Raw genomic sequence first — 19715 nt, forward strand, 5'->3', positions numbered from 1 at the left:
CGTCTTGTTGGAGCAAGACTGCGTGTGCTGCTTGTCTGTTTGATATGTAAAGTTAATCACAGACAAAGCTCCAGAAACTCACAGGGAAAAACCAAAGAGAGATGTAGAGATTTGAATATCAAATGCTTACAAGTCTGCCAGTTCTGCTGTCTTTTATGAACTCTTAGGCTGTACCATATTGTGTTTGTTTCTCTTTGTTAAGCTTAATATTTTGGAAGTGTGCTTATGTTTCAGGCATAGGTTGAATTCTTGTCACCAAGGCAAGTGATGTTTCCAAATAGCCAGTAGCCATAAAATCTTCAGAGACACTCCTCTTGCATTTCTTGAATATTAAAGCAAATCTACTTTTCTACATTCAACGAGAAGGAATCTATTTCTCTCTTGCTGAGACAAAATAGAAAGGAAATTGTTTGAAATGATAAGCCATAACACCTGTATAGGCCAGGATTTTGCAGTATTTTTTTCTTAGCGTTAAAAACGTATATTCCTTTCATCACATACAAGTTAGAAACGCTTTTGCCAATACCCACTGGATTCTTAATAAAGCTTATGGAGCCCATTGGTTTCCTTGCTAACTGCTCTAAAGCATAGCTTAAAAATTATAATTTTCCAAATTGCCATACAAATTTGCTGAACTAGCAAAATGCATCCCTGTCATTTATTTTCCTAAGAAGCACTCCAGTTTCACTTAAGATGAAGGCATCCCTTTGAACAAAATTAACCGTTAATTTTTTTCCAAGTAGGCTCTTAAAAATGTGACATTCTTAACTAGCTGATATGTTCAGAATAAAAATGGAAAACTCTTTGGAAATCTGTTTGCCACCCAGCTTTGCTCTGATTAATAACCCTTGCAAATGTGTGCTTATTATACCATAAACATGACCTTTATAAGAACATTAGAAAAATCAAATTATGTCAGAGACTTTTTAAATGTCAGAAAATGTAATGCTTTAAAATTAATGTGACTTTATAATACTTAACTATTGAGGGTATTTTTTGAACTTTTTATGAATTTGGGCTTATTAAAGATTTTTAAAAGGGTTCCTTTATTGAAATGGTCTGGGTTGGCTCGCAGTTGATGCTAAAGAATGTAAAGCTACTAAGAAGGAAAGAAAAAAGAAAGAAAAGAAAGAACGAAAGAAAGAACAGTTAACCATTTATGGGTTTAGTATGGTGAAGTTTGTCAAACATACGAGATATTTATTACCTTCATTTCCCAGAGCCTCTAACCAGAAGAGAGTCAGCAGTGGGAAAGTATTTTCAGTTAAAGAGAGACAATTCCTAAACATGACACTTTATAAACTAAAGAGGCCGGGAGTAAAATAGAGCATGCGCGCAAGTTGTTAGAGGAGATAGTGATGTTTGGCAGTGGATATGTAACCAGTTCAACTAGGGAGCTTTAGGTCTAAAGTGCGACACATACCACACTCACAGTGTCAGAGTTCTTTTTCTGCATAATTAATCACCAGAAACTTGGTGCCTTAAAACATCACACACTTACTAGTTTATAGTTCTGTAGGTCAGAAGTCCAGCACGGATGTGGCTATGTTCTCTGTTCAGGGTATCATAGGGCTGAAATGAAGATGCTGGCTGGACTGAGTCCTCATCAGGACACTCTGGGTTAAAAATCTGTTTCTCAAATTCGTTCTTGTTAGCAGAATTTAGTTCCTATGGTTGTAGAATGAAGGTCTCAATTTCCTTGCTGTCACCCTGGGGCTACTCTTAGCTCCTAGAGGCCATCTGCATTCCTTTACATGTGGCCTTCATCTTCAGGCCAGTAAGGGCACATTGAATCCTTCTGTTGCTTCTGCAGCCAGCTGGAGAATGTTCTTTGCTTTTGAACAGCTCATGTGCTTAGTTCACGCCCACCTGAGCAAATCTCTTCTCTTTTTTTTTTGAGATGGAGTCTCACTCTCTCACCCAGGCTGGAGTGCAGTGGCACAATGTCGGCTCACTGCAACCTTCGCCTCCCAGGTTCAAGCAATTCTCTTCCCTCAGCCTCCGAGTAGCTGGGACTACAGGTGCGCACCACTGTGACCGGCTAATTTTTTGTATTTTTAGTAGAGACAGAGTTTCACCGTGTTAGCCAGGATGGTCTCGATCTCCTGACCTCGTGATCCACCCAACTCAGCCTCCAAAAGTGCTGGGATTGCAAATGAATCTCTTCTTTTTGAAGTCAACTGTATCATGTCGCATAACCTAATCACAAAAGTAATATCCACAAAATTAATAGTCCTAGAGATGATGTAGGGTGTGTACAGCAGGAAGCAGGAAATCTTGGGGGTTGTGATAGAATTCTGCTAAATGTGCATAGAGACATACATCCTTACCTGGACTTTAGGTTTATCATTTGTGTTCTCTGGCCTCAGTGTTTTCAATTTGTGGATCCTATACCAATAGCATCAGCATTACCTAGGAATTAGTAAGTAACGCAAATTAGCAGCTCCTACCAAGAAATCAAAACTCGAAGTAGGGGTAGGAAGACATCAGAAGTCTGTGTCTTTTTTTAATTTAATTTTATTATTATATTTTAAGTTTTAGGGCACATGTGCACAACGTTCAGGTTTGTTACATATGTATACATGTGCCATCTTGGTGTGTTGCACCCCTTAACTCGTCATTTAGCATTAGGTATATCTCCTAATGCTATCCCTCCTCCCTCCCCCCAACCCACAACAGTCCCCGGTGTGTAATGTTCCCCTTCCTGTGTCCATGTAAGCCCTCTAGGCATTTCTGACGCTCACTAAAGTTTGAGAGCCAGTGCTCTCTGGACCAGGGTCAGCTGACAACAGCTGGTGCCAGAGAACCAAATCTGGCTGATGACTATCTTAGAAAGTAAAATCTTACTGGAACATAGGTATGCCCATTTGTTTACATACTAGCTATGGCTGCTTTCACACTACAATGGCAGACTTAGCAGTTGCACTATAGAACTGATAGCTCACAAAGCCTTAAATATTAATTATCTGGCCCTTTCCCAAAAAAAAAAAAGTTTGTCTTCTGCTGCTCAGGAAGTAGATTGCTTGATTGCTAAGGTTTCATCCAGTTCTAACTTGCTCTAATTTTGTACAGCTTCCATGTGAATCCCACAAAATTGCAATATGACATTTAGAGGCTCATTTCCCTAAAAAAGATTAACCCTTGACTTTCATTTCTTTTAAAGGACCTGAAAATGTGTCCTTTCTTCCACACATGACTGCAACTATCCTTTCAGTCCTGTGATGGCTTTTTCTGTCTTAAGTGGAAATGAAGAACATCTGTTCACCATTCTTTCTATGTTAGTTTTTAAATATTTGAAGGCAATTAAGTCACTCCGAGTCTCTTCTCTTCATAAAAATGTTGCCAATACCTTTAGCTTTCCCCTTATTCTTACTTGCCTGTCCTTTAATCATGTCTGTCTCTCTGCTTTGGCTATTTTCCAGGTTGTGTACATCTTTCATAAGTTATTAGATTTTCAACATACTTAGCCAATCTTTCTGGCTTCTAACTTAAGAGGACAAAGCTAAACTAAAAACAAACCAGCCTGCCAATTGTCCAAGATTCAGTTCTTCTTTATTTTGTTAGATTTCTATGTAATTATGCATCTTCCAACCATATCTTTGCTTGTAATCCATCGAATGTGACTTACATCCTTTACATTACTCTTTTTTCCTCCAAAATTGGTCCAACAGTTAGACTTACTGTGGTTGATTCTCACTTTCTGAGTCTGGCCTCAATGATGTCAAACATTTGTCATGATGGTTTTCACTATTATCTGATATTTTTCATTGGCTGACCAGTTCATTAAACATACTCCAGGTATCCAACTTTCATTTTACATTTGTTTTCCCATTTCTTTCCATGTTTTCAATACCTGAGCCAATGGATCAGTAAATTAATCAATCAATGAAATCTTTGCCTTCTCTTTCCCTCATTTCATCACATTAAGTTTGATCTACAGTCTTGATATTTTCTAATCTGTGGCACCAAAAATACGCGTGTTTTTTTGGTTGATTGTTTTATTTCCTTTTTTTTGTATTTTTTTTAATCATTCTTAGTCTGGATTATTTTAGAAAATGTGTGTGTGTACATTTGTGTTCCAAATATATGCAGCTCTATTGTTCTGTTTCCTTTGGTTTCCCTTCTACCCACTTTAACTGTGATGTATATTTGTGCTTTTGGTAAAACAGATTTATTTGAAAGTCAGCCAGCTTTCCTAAGCTCTCCCCTTGAGGTATGCCCTGCCATTTCCTTCGGCAGATTAAAGCCTGCTTATCTGAAATATCTCATTACTGAAATAATGACTTTTAATTTACCAATTGTACAGCCTTTACCTTTCCAGAAACATAATGAATAACATAATTTGTTTCATGCCAATCACATTTGCTTCCCATGTGCCAAAAATGTAGGGTTTATTTATTTATTTTTTTACTGATGGAATATATTCACATAGGCTTTCTGAATCTATGACTTATTTAAAACAAAAATAATTTTTTTTTGTCAGAAGTCTTACCTTACCATATCGTTACATTATCAGGGAAGGACTTAAGATGTCTTTCAACAGTATAATATTCTGAAATGTGATAGGAGAGTCTGAGTTCCTTGAAACAATTCTGTTACACTCAGATCTGTAATTGGATTTACCAGTCAGTTGAGACCCAGCCCAGACTAGCTAAATGTAAATGTAGCTAAGGGCAATTCAATGGAAGACAACATTTTAAAAATACAGAAATAAAATCCAAAGCATCTCCCTGCCTTGTGGCAGCAGCCATTGAAAGGCTGTGTGTGTAACATGGTAATGTAAGGGACTGTCTGACGATGGGCTTGCCTACAAGAGTAGAGAAGAAAGGATATTTCTATGCTGAACTGTGTAGCACTTAAGATTTAGCTAGGATACTTGAAAAAAATAACCAACTAAAATTTTGGCTAGACTAATGGAATTCTTAAGCTATAGGCAAGACTGCTGTAAACAGTTATTATCAAGATTTCCCCAGTGCCAATACACTTTGGCTGGAGTAGTTGGTGAAAGCATAGCAAATAAACAAGAAAGCCACTTATAAAATTGAATGGCCATGGTTCTAGTCCATGTGATTAGTAGAACATATTACCTTTTGATAAAAAATATCCGATATTGTTTGTTAAACATCACATGTGGCTCCTTGCTAAAAGAAGTGGGTTGCAAACTCTGAAAATAAGCAGGAAAGAACAAATTGTGGTCTACCAATGTCTTTTTATTACTATGTGATAATATTAGAAAATTGCACTTGTTTTTAGTTGATGGTTAGGAAAGATAATTTTATTTTATTAAATAAGAGAAAATGATGATTCCAAAGGAGAAGCTGGCAAGAACAAGAACTTAAAAAAAAAAGTTTTGCTTATTCTCTCACTATTGCTTTACCTTGCTTTAAAGGGCTTAATATCACATTTACTTTTATTGAAATTTACCCAATGTATTCAAGAGAGTGAGTAACCAGTAAATATTGGATGAATGTTTGTGAGAAAGAATGAGTGAGCCAAGAAGTAAATCTGAGAGGAATGAAAGATGAGGGCAGCCAAGAGAGAAGAGGTGACAGAACAGGTAATGAACTGAGGACAAGCTGAAAAGGGAGGAAGTGAATTAGTGTGACTCTATTTTTCCACTGACCATAAATAATATTAAATATTTACGTTCCAGATTCCAAGTCAGCTATCATATTTTGAGTACTTACTATGTATTAGGCACTGAGAGAGTCTCTGTCATACAATATTTTGTCAGATAATGCCACACTCTTGGTTGATCACTTTCCAGTTTAAAAGACATATGCTTCTATGGGTTACCATGAGATCATTTAAGAGTGGGTATTTCCATATAGGATGACTTGGGGGTATTTTTAGTACGACTCACAGGCTGCTTCACTAACAGTTCTGTCGAGGTCAAGTAAGTCACTTGGATATAATTATTTCTCCAAATTGTTATTTTCCCTCCCTGCTAGTCTCCCTCCCTCCAAACCTCCTTCCTTCCATCCCTTCCTTTTTGTTATTTCTCTCTCTTTTCAGTATTGTTTCCTATGCCCACCACCTCACAATGAGCACGTTGAAAACAGGTACCTAATAGTATTAATGACATTAAGTATAGTTTGCCATTTTCATTTCTTCTCTCTGGATTAGCTTTCAAAGCAACAATGTCTTATTTATTCATTCACTGAAAAGTACTTGGGTGCCTATAATTTTCAAAACTCTTTCTTAGACACCATAGAAAAGAATTAAGATGATCCAGCCATGAATACTTCCCTTCAAAAGCTTAACTCAGAGTCAAATTACTAGCAAACAAAATGTAAGTATCATAAGAGATATACCGATTAACGATTTAAGCAATAATGCTAATAAAATTAAATTTAATAAAATATATTCCATTATTTCATATCATTTTGATAAAAAATGAGTAAAAAAGACATTAAGAATAGTTACTATAATTTAGTATTTACTCTATTAAGTATTTCTCCCTGTAAGCCTTACAGAAATCCTGGAATTTAGCTGTTATTTTATAGAAGAAGAACCGAAATAGCTGTTAATTTCATAGAAGAAGAACCGAAATAGCTGTTAATTTCTTTTGGACATGAAAACACTGGAATTTGGATGCAGGTTTCTGATGACAAAGCCTGTACTCTTAAGCACTTAGAATATTCTGTAGAAGTTTGCAAAAGGGAAAACTGACTATCATGCTAAGTGGATGGGGTTGGGGGGTGGGTGACAGGGCCTTTCAGCTGAACCTTGAAGGGCAGAGAGCAGTTGAAGAACAACATAAATTTACAAAATTTTTAAAAAGTAGTTTTCTTATCTTCGCTTATAAGGAGGACATTAAATTGTATAAATAGGCAAGAAAAGGTCATAATGACATTGATAACTTGGGAAGCAAATATTTAGCACTTGGAAAGCATAATGACTTTTGAAAACTATATGCAGTACAGATCAGAATCATTCAGGAAAATGCAGGGTGAATTTCAGAAGCCGTTCTTCTTACAGAATTTCTCTCCCCTCTCAGCAGGCATTCCTCCTCAAAGAAATTTGATTCATTCTGTTTGTTCTTCCTTTGGGATTAATGTCCTTTCAAAAGCACAAAATAATCTTTACAATTTAAGTCAAACAGGTCCATGAATTTGAAGGGACTAACTCCAATTCCTGAGGCTGTGATCAGAGCTCCTTCTCCAGTTTCCCTTTAGGGTTATTTGTTGTTGTGTTTTCTACAAAACGTTTGGGTTTACAGTGATTAGGTCACTCCACGAACTTCTACTGTCTAAGACATATCAATAAAGAAGAATAGCTATGAGGGAGCTGTATCTTCTCAAGGCATTCAGTCACATTGGAATCATGAGGGATTCTCAAGTAGATTTACCAGGTCAACACTGGCTGTTGCAGAATGTCCAGGAATGAAAGTCCCCCATCTACTGAGGTACAAATGTAGGTCTCCAGTTATCTTCATAACCTGGGCAAGCTTTCACAGACAAATCAGATGCCTTTCTTAGTCCTCTCACTGGATTCTAACCAGAAGACGACTGGACACTTTGCCAAAGGTATGAGGAAACTGTCAGCATTATTCTACTGTCTGTCTTCCAAAACTTACAGAGGATTTCTGTGCATCTTTTAGCCTGATTGACGATCACTAAGAATAGAGGTTTGGGTGCCCTGATGTTGAGGGTTTGTGTCTGGGATAGCAAACTGTGATTAACTGGATTAGATACTGGTATGTTGTGTTAAGGAGGATTCTGAGGCCAACTGGAAATATAATTGATGGATAATATATGCCCTGAGTACTAGAAGGGGAGTGGTATAATGGATTCTTATACTTGGCTTATGGGGACAATACAGATAATATGATTTTTACAAAGAACGAGTATTAAAATCAATCAACCTATGTACTCATAGGTTGAATTAGCTGCTACAGAGTACTTAATTTCATAGATTCCCCAGTTTCCACAACTAAAAAACTAAATTATTAAGGACTAACAGAATTGCTGTGAAAATTAACAGCCTATGTATATATAAACTACTCAAAATTTAGAGTGGTTATTATTATTTTACTGGTTATTATTATTTGAAATTGGGACTGCTTTAAATGATTCAGTCTATGATTCCCCACACACTAGCAGAATACAATTTCCTTACCAGAATATTTTACTGTAATTGTTAAATTAAATTTTCCTCTTAGAAATTTATTTAGGCCTGTGCTTTTCTAGACTCCCAAATTCTAAGGAATAGTAAGAACATGAGCTTCTAGTGAATTTGCAGCCAAAGAAAAATCAGATGCAATTTCTGTGGCATTCTGCATTAGTTAGTTAATTCTGGCTCAGCCTGAGTTGAGTAAAATGGATGGGAATTGGTTGTACAAGTCAAGATGTATATGTGCCTCATGCCAAGTTCCAGATTTGTATATTTAGGCTGCAATTCACAAGAGGGTGAAAACATGATGATGTCAACCAGAAAAAACCTGTGTTTTCTCATTAACCTTGGCCTCTGATCTTGGTCTTCTGGTCAGTGCTGGGATTCTCAGGGCCCAGGGACCCTCCCAAAAGCTGCCTCAGATTTAGCCTTTAATGCTCATTATCTCCACTGACATGGCCCCCAGCAATGACAAGTCCCACTGATTATTTGCCTCCTTTTCATGTTAGTTTAGCTTTAATCCTTGTGTTTTACTGCACTATTTTATGATGTCTTTTCTTTTATCATAATATAGATGTCCCTTTTGTTATGTGTTGCATTGGTGATAGCTCCTTAACCCTGATGTGAGGACTTTCTTCTACCTGGGGCTATAAGCAGTTCATCTTTTTTTCTGGCTTTGTAAATCCTGTATCTGCTGCCTTCTGGCCATTTGAATGTGAAAATGTAGGTCTTTTCCTTGGAGGACATTTCTGCTCCTATCAGTTGTTCTTTCAATTTGGTGGAAATCAGGACTTGGTAGATATTTGAAAAGGGGAGAGGTATAATACAGTAAAAAAAAAAAAAAAAAAATAGATATGGGCTTTGAAATCAACCCTGTCTGGTTTCTAATTCTCCCTAGCTGTACCATTTAGCAAGTGGTTTATCCTGAGTACGATGATCTTGCTAAACCTCCTTTTCTTCACCTGTAAAATGAAAATAAGGATATCTTCATTGTTTATACAAATAATGTATGTAAAGTTATCTAGCAAAGAATCTAGACCATAATATAGGCTCAAAGGGACAGGACTCCTTATAAAAATAAAATATGGTTGTGTGGATCTTCTTGCTTGCAATCATTTAATAGGCATTTTATTTCTCTTCCATTTAAAGTAAATCCTTTTCGGGATTCCACAATTACTACAATTCCATTAGGAACTGATTTTACATCTTCTCCGAAGACTAAATGTTTCAGAATTAAAAGAAAATATAAAGTAAGGTTTGTTTTAAGCACAACCTGCCAGAAGAAACAATCACATTGAGGCCGAGACTAAACAGAGCTCAAGTCAGCTCCACAGGGAATGTTCTTGAGGAAATTGAAATCAGAATATCTTTTTGGTATTATAGAGTTTGTAAGAATGTTCACCAAAGCAATGGAATCCAAGAACTCACAGTTCCTAAACCTTGGAAGCTAATGGAGACTGCAAATGCTAGAGATGTGCTAAATATAGGCACTTAAAACAGTGACAGTGTGGTATTCACTGTTCTTAATAAATTTTATTTAATTTGATGATGGTGACAGTGACATGCCAACAACAGTTAGACTTCCTAAGAATTTTGTGCCGTGGTCTTTATGAAATAAAATTAGATTAAAATGTGGAAAAAATCACAATGGAACGTTGAGTGAAAACATTCACAATCAAGTGAATGCTCTTAGAGCTATCATCATTAATTAGAATTAGTTACGTTGAATGCAAACTTAGTTTCTATTTTGTTCTTCTAAACTATGCAGGCAAAATAAAAGGGACAACTGAACAAATAATGAATTGACACAAAAAGAATACAAATCTAATACTTATGGAAAAACACATGGTTATCTGGTAGACTCAACATATGGATAATCTACAATATACTGGATTATAAACATTATAAACTTGTGGAGGCAAGATGCTTATGAAATTGCTTCTTGAATAATCCTTTGCCTCACAAATGATTGCCTCTTAGTATATACTGATCTGACTTGCTTTGGCAAAGTTTAATTGAAACTAGCTTTTTGTTTATACATTTTTTCTCTACCATCTTTCATCAAAAAAGTGGCAATCTCTGCATAAAATGTAGATATAAGAACTTACACTCTGGAAGCAGAATGTTTGTTGACAAATCCTGGCTCTACCACTCACTAACTGCACGAACTTGAGCAATTGTTTTAACCTTACTATTGCTCCATTTCTTTGTTCACTAGACTATATTAAATGATCAAAGGAGCTATCCTACAGAGAGGACCCAGTACAGTACCCAGTGTATGGAAGTAGAAATAATATTGCTTTTATGCCATGGGAATCAAGGGGAGTTGTTTAAGAGATAGCATACCTTTACACCTAAAAATGAAATCCATGTTTAAGAAACTTATATAGAGGAAAAGATGTTAATAAAATAAAAAGCCTAGGACTTAATGTGTTTGGGCCATTTATTTTTCTGAAGAAAACAATAATGGGAGCTTAATTGCACTAAAAATCTTTGATAAAATGTTTCTCACCTTTTAGCAGTACACTCCAATAAACTCTGATAGTTTAATCCCCTTTTCTTTTCTAGTTCTTCAAAGAAACTGCTGGTTTGTAAATGTACACCATTGTTAACTTGGACCCAATAAAAAAATGGGTGCAATATCTCAGCAGGCTGTGATGATTCAACTTCATGTATTCATTTGTTTGCTCACTCATTTTTCCATCCATCCATCCATCCATCCATCCATCCATCCATCCATCCATCCATTTCTAAAACAATACACAAGTCACTTAATACATACCAGGAACCTCCTAATATATAGAAGTCAAGAACGAATGGAACAGATATTCTTTTTAACAAACAGCTTCCTCATATAGGGAGACAGATACAAAATCAAGTAAGTCTAGTAATGTTGGCTAGAAGGAAGCCTGTGCAGGCCAGAGCAGGGCACCAGGGAGTGATCTTTCTACAGAGATGTCCAGGAAATACTGAATAGAGAAACTCGTGCTTGAGCTGCATCCTGCACCAGGAATAGATGATTGGTTTTCTTTGCCATACTTTGATGTAGGTTTCAAGAGCAAGTTGGGTGTGATGTAACTTAGATAACACAAATTACATTGCTTACTAGGTTTTCAGGGGTTATAATTTACATTTTATGATTCACGTTTTGGGGTCTAAATTGCTAGTTGAAATGTGACATTCCAAAAGTGAGTTTTATTAGATATTCTGGATTGAATCGGTTTCTTTCTATGCCCATAAGGCTTATTTACCCATATGTATAGTGTCCCACTCTACTTTTCCTTCCCAGTCAAAATTTTCACAATAATTGTCTCCACCGGTCTCCATTATGATACCCTCACTCATTCCTCACCCTCCTCAAAAGTGGCGTCTCTTTAATGCGACCCACATAAATGACTACACTTAAATGGCTCATAAAGGTCACCAAAAATCTCCATGACATTAAATCTACCAGACATTACCATCTTACTTGATCCTTCTGCAGCCTGAGACAATACTGACCATTCTTTCCTTTTCTAAACAGTCTCTCCCTTTTGCCCAGCCCCACTGGCACAGAGAAGTTCATGCAGGCAAGTGTCAATTAAGAGGTACAGACCATGAGTAAACAAGACCATATAACAAGGTTTTGGCATCATTTTTTTCTTTTTAAGAGTGAGATGACCAAAGCCTAGATATCATGAGTGAAATTTCCCTGAGAGACAGATGTAGTAAGGCAGGTTTAACTGCCTACATTAGCTTAATTTAAACACTTGACCACTAATGAGACTAGATTTTGACATAATTTGTTGGCAGAAATGAAAACTTTGTGATTGTACTTCCAAGGGTTATCAGATACTAATAAACACTCATTTGCCCTATGACTGGCTCCTTTATGCATGCTTGGTTCAAAGATGTGATATCATTTTTATCTAAAGCACATATTATTCATTAGTATTTATTTAATCATTAGCTTTTTAAAAATTTAGTTTGTTCTTTGAGTATTATCATCATTGCTCACACATGAAGATTCATAGACTGCCATGGTCATCTCTAGAAATGGACGATGATTCCTTTTTGGCACGGTCCCAACAGTGTCTGGCTTCTGACAGTAACACATTCAGCTTTGAGAAAACTCCTCTCCTCAATCTAAAAAGTCGAAGGACCCAGGAGAAAGCAAGAGTTTCTCTCATCAGCAATTCATTTTGAAACAGACTGTATCAAGCATCTTATCTGTAAATTATTTGCTGCTTGAGAACATTGCTTTGCACTGGAGCTGTAATGTCCAATAGCACCTTCTGTGAGAATGGAAGTGTTTTATATCTGCAATGTACAATACAGAAGCCTCTAGCCCCATGTGGCTAGTGTGACTGAGAACTGAATTTTTTTTATTTTACTAATTTTAATTAATTCAAATTTAAAATAGTCACATGTGGCTGTCAATGGCCACCATATTGGACATCCCAGCATGATACCTCTTTTATTAGTTATGATTGATGGTGTGAAATTAAATTTTAAGAAATTCCTCTTGAGGGAAATTTTGTGATTTTATATTCTATATCACTAGCGGTAAACTTGAGAGGAATTTTCCAGGCAAAATCTTTTGATTTCCTATAAAGCAGCCACCTGTCCTGAATTATTCACTGTCTACCTGACAAAAGGGCTGTAGTACAGAGGGATATTTGGGCTTAAATATTTAAAAATCCTTGCCTGATACTCCTAACATAATTTTTCTCTAGTATGTTTCAGGCACCAGAATTTGTCATCAAAGTTAGTTAAATAAGTGAGAGATCCCGTTTTTCTTCTAGTGGAGACCTTGATTCAGGATACTGGCAACTGGATAATTATCAGTGTTTTGGTTTTGGTCGTGGCATTTAATGACAGTGACAGATAAAATACTATTAGTGCTTCTTTCCTAGCTTCCTTCCAAGTGTGTTGAAGTGACTTACTGGAATATTTAAATACCATAACTGAAAATGAATAAATAATTTGGACAAGGGGAAACCCAGATCACTTCCATGTGATTTCTTTCATGGGAAAAGATCGAATCACTGACCATTGACATGGGCAAATGTTTTTGAATCAGTATTTCCAGAATGGAGCTCCAATTGCCCTGACTCATACTCCCATTCTCACCTCATTCCTCTCTGTGGTCAAAAGCAGGATGTAAGAGACAGCAGTCACCATCCTGTGTGGATTAGGGCTGACAACTTGCCCTTATGGGATCAGACCTTGAGTTTCAACATTTGAGTTGACCTGCTAAGGCCAGTTCACTTTAGGTCAATGAGGAGCTTTATACTAAGGTAGCAAGTGCTGGATCAACTTTCTGAAACCTAGTCGGTGAATCAACAATCCAAAACAGAGGAGAGGGGTGGGGAGAACAAAAGAAAAAAAAAAAAAAAAACGAAAGAAAAATGGTTACCAAATCATACTAAATTCAAATATTATGTCAAAATATGTTTTTAGTTATATCATTCTGTTGAGGACAGAGATGGGAAGTGGATGGAGTTTGGATGACTGAGGTTTAAGGAAACATGGTAAACATACAATTTTCCTAGACAAAGAGTAAAAAATCCCAACAGGAAAATTGCTCATTGTTATCCCCAACCAACAACCTTGAATATTGGAGAGGCAGGCATGCAAGGGAATGTGACAAACATACTTATTTATCTGATTTGGTCAGTAGATGTTAAAGAATGTAAATCTGAGGGGTTTTGAAACATATTTGATATGATATTCATATCTTTCTGGATTCTTCTTCAAATATAAGGCAGTGCCAGCATGTTCCCATGCTGGGGATAAAAATCAGCGATAAATACTGAATATTCCTTCACAAGGAATGTGACCCTTCCTTCCTCCCTCCCTGCCTTCCCTCCTTCCCTCCCTCCCTCCTTCCTTCCTTCCTTCCTTCCTTCCTTCCTTCCTTCCTTCCTTCCTTCCTTCCTCTCTTCCTCTCTCCCTCCCTCCCTAATAAAAACCTTCCTTTAATAAAAGCCTCTCATAAGATTGCTGGCTTTAACAAATTATGTCTGGAAACTAATTTGACAAAATGATTCTGTAAGGTGGTTTTTTAAATTGTTATTTTGTTTTTATCATGTTGTTTTAGTTCAAAAGCTATTTGTATCAGTGCATTAAAAATCATTAGGGTGGCTCAGTTTCTTTCTGGTAAGATATTTTGCTTCCTAGAAGCTTGGCTTTTGATTTTATACATTGGATATTATAAGAGATACCTGGCAGAATTGCTTGTTTTAAAGGAATTAAGAGGATAGAAGGCTAATCCATGCCAATTAATGAATAGATATATTAAATTATCTATATTCTCTAGCTTTACTCCCACCCTGGCTGGCCAGTCCCATTAACTGCAGCACTCCATGGCCAACGTTTCGGCTGAATCAAGTTTTGCTTTTTTAACTGAAGAATGATGATATTCTTAAATTTGGAAAGGAGAGCTTTATTTTTCATAAACATTTGCAGCCTGCAGGCTGGCCATTCTGACAGGCTGGGAAGCATAGCCTCCAACCAGAAGCCAGAAACAGACACTTCAAGGAAGGGACGAAGGGAACAGGAATTTATGCTTAAAGAGGTGGCCAAATACATGTATAATAAGCTATAGAAGGAGGCATGAATATTTATGAAAGTAGAAGATGTACATGTGTAACTGAGCTTTATGCCTCTCCGTGGGACCTGTGTTCAAAAAACGGAGATGTTAGCATGATCCAAGGCTGAAGTCTGGAGCCGTCTGATGTCAAATAGGGTAGCAGAGGACACAAAAACCTTCACTGCGTATTGTCCCTAGACTAGCCAGAAGTACTCTGCCATCAGTGGTCTCTTACCCAGAAGGAATGCTGGTCCATTGTTTTGTGGAAACTGTAAAAGGGAGCAGCATCAGTTGTTTGGTTGAAAGGGCTAGTTTCTGCTTAGCCCATAAGGAAGAAAGGCTAATGGCTGTTAGTGAGGGAGGAGGTATAAGTAGTCATGTCAGATCTCCCATCCCTTCATGGCTGGGAACTCAGTTTTCAAGGTTTCTTTGGGTTCTCCTTGGCCAAAGGGGATTCATTCAGTCAGTGGGGGGGGCTTAGGATTTCGTTTTTATTTCTCAGCATTTATGCCGTTATTTATTTTCTACTTCTTATTAGTAGGATCAGAGCTAAAGTTTTTATGCCTACTATCACATAGACCCCTGAATTCCTATAATGAGTCCCTCTCTTGCCCCATGGACATAGCAAATTCTAACTGACATATTTGAAAATGGATTTGAATAATTCTCCATGTATGTCAAATTAGTTGCTTATTAAATAACTACTTAGGATCTAATATTATACAAAATGCTCTATATCATTTCCTGCTATATGTGAATGTTTGGAGGAGTTTAGTAATGTAATCATAGCTTATTATTGAAAAACACATAATTTCAACATAAGTAAGTATATATGTTAATATAAATAAGTGCATATATATTTTAATATAAATAAGTATATATATTTCAATACAGATAAGTTGATGATGAAGGGAAAAGATACTAAAGATACTATTGAAATTATCCTATCAGGAAATTAGATGTTTCTGCTGTTTTTTATAAATATATATATATTTTAATGATGCACAAAATTCTCCATTGGCATGAATATTTAACAGTGGCAATCCCTGATCATTTTGAACTTCAGTTTTGTCACCTGGGGAAACGAAAGATTAAGTAGTAGATTAAGGTTAAGATTAAGATGAAGTTGTCAGGCAGGATGTCTATGACTGACGAATGCTCAGTGGATTGAGTGCAGAGGTTCAAGGTTAAAAGAGTTGTATTATGGAAAGAACACCACCTCACTCTCATGGAGTATTTCAATATATTAATTTACAAAGTAACCTCTTATTGTGATCATTCTTCTGAGGCAGTCAAGATAAGCAAAGAGAAAAAAATGAAGGTAGCTTTAAAATTATCTTGATTGACTGCTTTCAGAAGGCCTAAGTAGCTGCTTTGGAAGTTCTTTGGTTTATTAAAAAACATATTTCTCACGTGGTGAGCGCCCATTGGCCAGGCACTGTGTTAGGGCACTTTATATATATTATCTAATACAGTAAGTTTCAACTGACAACCACTGGTTTAGAGTTCCTATTTATCTGTATGAATTATCAAAACAAACATGTCTAAATTTACATATCAATTTGCTTTTCAAAAATGCAAACTTCTGAAATGAATGTGTCTTACTTTCTCAGTCTCTATTAACAAGTACTTACGAATTAGTAACTGTTTTTTTTTTCAAATTCACAAGTTAGTACTTTTGTGAATATACAGCTCTTATAAATTGACCAAAACAATATTTATTATGTTTATTCTATAGTTCGCTATTTGAAACTTAAATTCTAAACATATGCTAACAAAAACATCAAAAAAGGAGGGAGAAGAATTTTGTGAACATTAATGATCACTTAATTTGAATTAATTATTCAATACCTTATTCAGTATTGATTGCTATTCTGTACTAATAAATGTAAATGTTTTTGTCATTTGTTGACTTTAATGTCATATAACAAATTTTGGTATAGAGAGATAGTAACCTCTCTGAAATCAGACTAATTTGTTAAAACTGTGTAATAAAATAGCATAGGGTATGAAATATGTGGTACTAGATATAGATAAGAGTTTATATATTTTTCTGACCCTACTCCATGGAGGCTTTAAAAGACCTGCTTCAAATTAAGAATATTAATATTTCCAGAAATGTGACATTCCAATGAATAAAGTGACATTGTTGGTAAACATTAACAACAAAACTTTCTCACCTATAGAAATATCTACTAATCTATTATACATTTTCATGTTTATAGTTATCAAGATAATTTTATGATAAGTAAAATAATAAACATGTATTGATATCTTAAATGCAATAGTTTCTATTTAAATATGGGAAAATGAAATAGCTATTTTCTCAAAGAGAATATTTTAATTTGCTTTACAGATGAAACATATTTGCCAGTTTTGATTTTGCACTATTTGCAAATAGTATTCTTGTTGCTGAGCAAGTACAGATTGGTACAAGTAAAATATTTTAGGACTAATCCAGATTTCAAAAGCAGGAATGTTAGTCACAGATAATTTTTAAGAGGTAGCTTCAATTTCCTGCCTCAGTATCACTGCTATAGGTTTGGAGGCAAGTATCTATTTTAGAATAAAGCAATTTTACATTTTACTTAAACACCTGAATTGCTGTATCCTGGTGTCACAGATGGAGTTATTCTGAAAGTGAGCTCTGAGACTTTATTAGGGAGTGCCCATGGAAACATCTGTGAGAAGTGAGGGATACAGGATTGGGAAGAGGAAGGAGCTGGACTGTGATGTAGTCACAGCAGAGGCCTCAGCCTACCCTAGATGCCATGAGGAACTTTGGAGGTAAAATAGAGCTTCAGAGTTTTCCTGCTTTGAGGCAAGGGGGCAAAGCCAATAAACTCCTGTATGAATCAGTCATTGCTTGGGGCTATCAACTCCTCCACTTAGGGGTCACCTTAGGTGAGGCAGCTCCTTTTGGCCCAGGACAACTTGTAAAGAGGCTCTCGGGCCAGGGACATCAGCCACCAGCACTCCAAGCAGCTGAGAGGAGTGCCTTGGTGCCAAAGGGGGCTCTGGGAATCAGACCCAGAGCATCCCTACACCTGTATTTGCATAGCAAATACTCTAAAAATATGTAGCCACATGTCCTCTGCTTTCCTACAATCTTTTTTTTTTTTTTTTTTTTATTTTGAGACGGAGTCTTGCTCTGTCCCCCAGGCTGGAGTGCAGTGGCGCGATCTTGGCTCACTGCAAGCTCCGCCTCCCGGGGTTCACGCCATTCTCCTGCCTCAGCCTCCCGAGTAGGGACTACAGGCGCCCGCCAACACGCCCGGCTAATTTTTTGTATTTTTAGTAGAGACGGGGTTTCACCCTGTTAGCCAGGATGGTCTCGATCTCCTGACCTTGTGATCCGCCCGCCTCGGCCTCCCAAAGTGCTGGGATTACAGGCTTGAGCCACCGCGCCCGGCCCCTACAATCTTATACATTACTCTCTTCCAACAGGTGAGAAGAGATGAGCTTAAATAGTTTTTCTAACTTTCTAAGGTTTTTATGACTCTTCTTTGATGGTTTTTTTTAATCCCCGAGGAAGGAAACTCCAGTTGCAACATTGAGAGAGGACCTTGAACTGTTTATACAAGTATAAATGAAATAGATATCCTGAAAGAGAGAATGGGAAATTAAATTTACATGATAATTGAATGGACATATTTTTATTATTTCTCTCATTGGGCTAGATAAAAAATCAGCTTGAGCTATTCCTTAACTTCTTTGGATACCCTAAACCAGAGGAGGACTTAAAATAAACAATTGTAGAATATTTTCTTGCTAAATTGCATTCTTGTAATTATAAGCATGGAATTTTCTGCAGAAGCAAGATAAACAACTGCAGAGTTTATCAACATATTTCTTTTTCTCTACATGATATTATGTTGTTAACCCTTAATTAATTTCTGAAATCTTAGAATCAAACCAGGTGAATGTATATGAGTATCATTTGCAAAGAATGATGTGTCACACAAATGAAAGCAATTTAGGGCCGGGCATGGTGGCTCACACCTGTAATCCCAGCACTTTGCGAGGCCGAGGTGGATGGACTGCTTGAGCTCAGGAGTTTGAGACCAGCCTAGGCAACATAGCAAAAACCCGTCTCTACTAAAAATACAAAAACTAGGTGGGCATGGTGGCATGCACCTGTAGTCCCAGCTACTTGGGAGGCTGAGGTAAGAGGATCAGCTAAGCCCAGGAGGTTGAGGCTGCAGTGAGCCGTAATGGCACCACAGCACTCCAGCCTGGGAAATAGAGTGAGATCCTGTCTCAAAAACAACAAAAACAAAAATAAAAGTAATTTTAAATTACTTCTTAAATTTCACCACATCACTGATTTCAACCAAAGCTTACTTTATTTCTGAGTTTTTGTTTTTGAAACAGAGTCTTGCTCTGTCGCCCAGGCTGAAGTACAGTGGTGCGATCTTGGCTCACTGCAACCTCTGCCTCCTGGGTTCAAGCTATTCTTCTTTCTCAGCCTCCCAAGTAGCTGGGATTACAGGTGCGCACCCAACGTTTGGCTAATTTTTGTATTTTTAGTAGAGACGGAGTTTCGCCATGTTAGCCAGGCTGGTCTTGAACTCCTGCCCTCAAGTGATCCATCCGCCTTGACCTCCCAAAGTGCTGGGATTACAGGTGTGAGCCACCACGCCCAGCCTTACTTCTGAGTTTTTCAAAGATGTACCATCCAAAAATTTATTTTGGTTTTTAAAATTTTTTATTAAAAGAGAAAGTTTTAACAACACTAAACTCATGACAGGTCTATCACTAAAGTTTTTTGGATGCCCTCTCTAAAAACTGTTACACACTCACACTCAACACACTACCAAGTGGACAATAAACTAAGTTTATAGTGTGCTCTGGTGAATGTAGACTTATTATTATTTCGTTGTTATCTCTATTTGTTTTGACATCTGCCCTTTATTTACTGCCTTGTACTACTCTGAAAATTAGTTTACTGGTTACAGACTTCAGTTATTGACTTTGCTATTGTTGGCCGTGCTATTATTATTTCAAGAAGGAAGGTAAGACAGTG

General features: G+C 36.8%; 1 protein-coding gene across 5 annotated transcripts in view; it reads left to right on the plus strand.

Moving 5' to 3' along the window:
- The window catches only part of ZNF385D (zinc finger protein 385D), a 975802-nt gene that overhangs the window by 691666 nt on the left and 264421 nt on the right, over nucleotides 1-19715 (plus strand). Inside the window, exon 1 of one of the 5 annotated variants that reach the window (XM_030812272.1) lies at nucleotides 19379-19383. The exons of the other annotated variants lie outside the window; for them this stretch is intronic. The gene's annotated coding sequence lies outside the window, so the exon portion shown is untranslated. Of the gene's footprint in view, nucleotides 1-19378; nucleotides 19384-19715 lie in introns of those variants that run through there. 5 annotated transcript variants of the gene reach the window in all.

This window comes from Nomascus leucogenys, chromosome 4, assembly GCF_006542625.1.
Source record: "Nomascus leucogenys isolate Asia chromosome 4, Asia_NLE_v1, whole genome shotgun sequence".
NCBI classification, from domain to species: Eukaryota; Metazoa; Chordata; class Mammalia; order Primates; family Hylobatidae; genus Nomascus; species Nomascus leucogenys.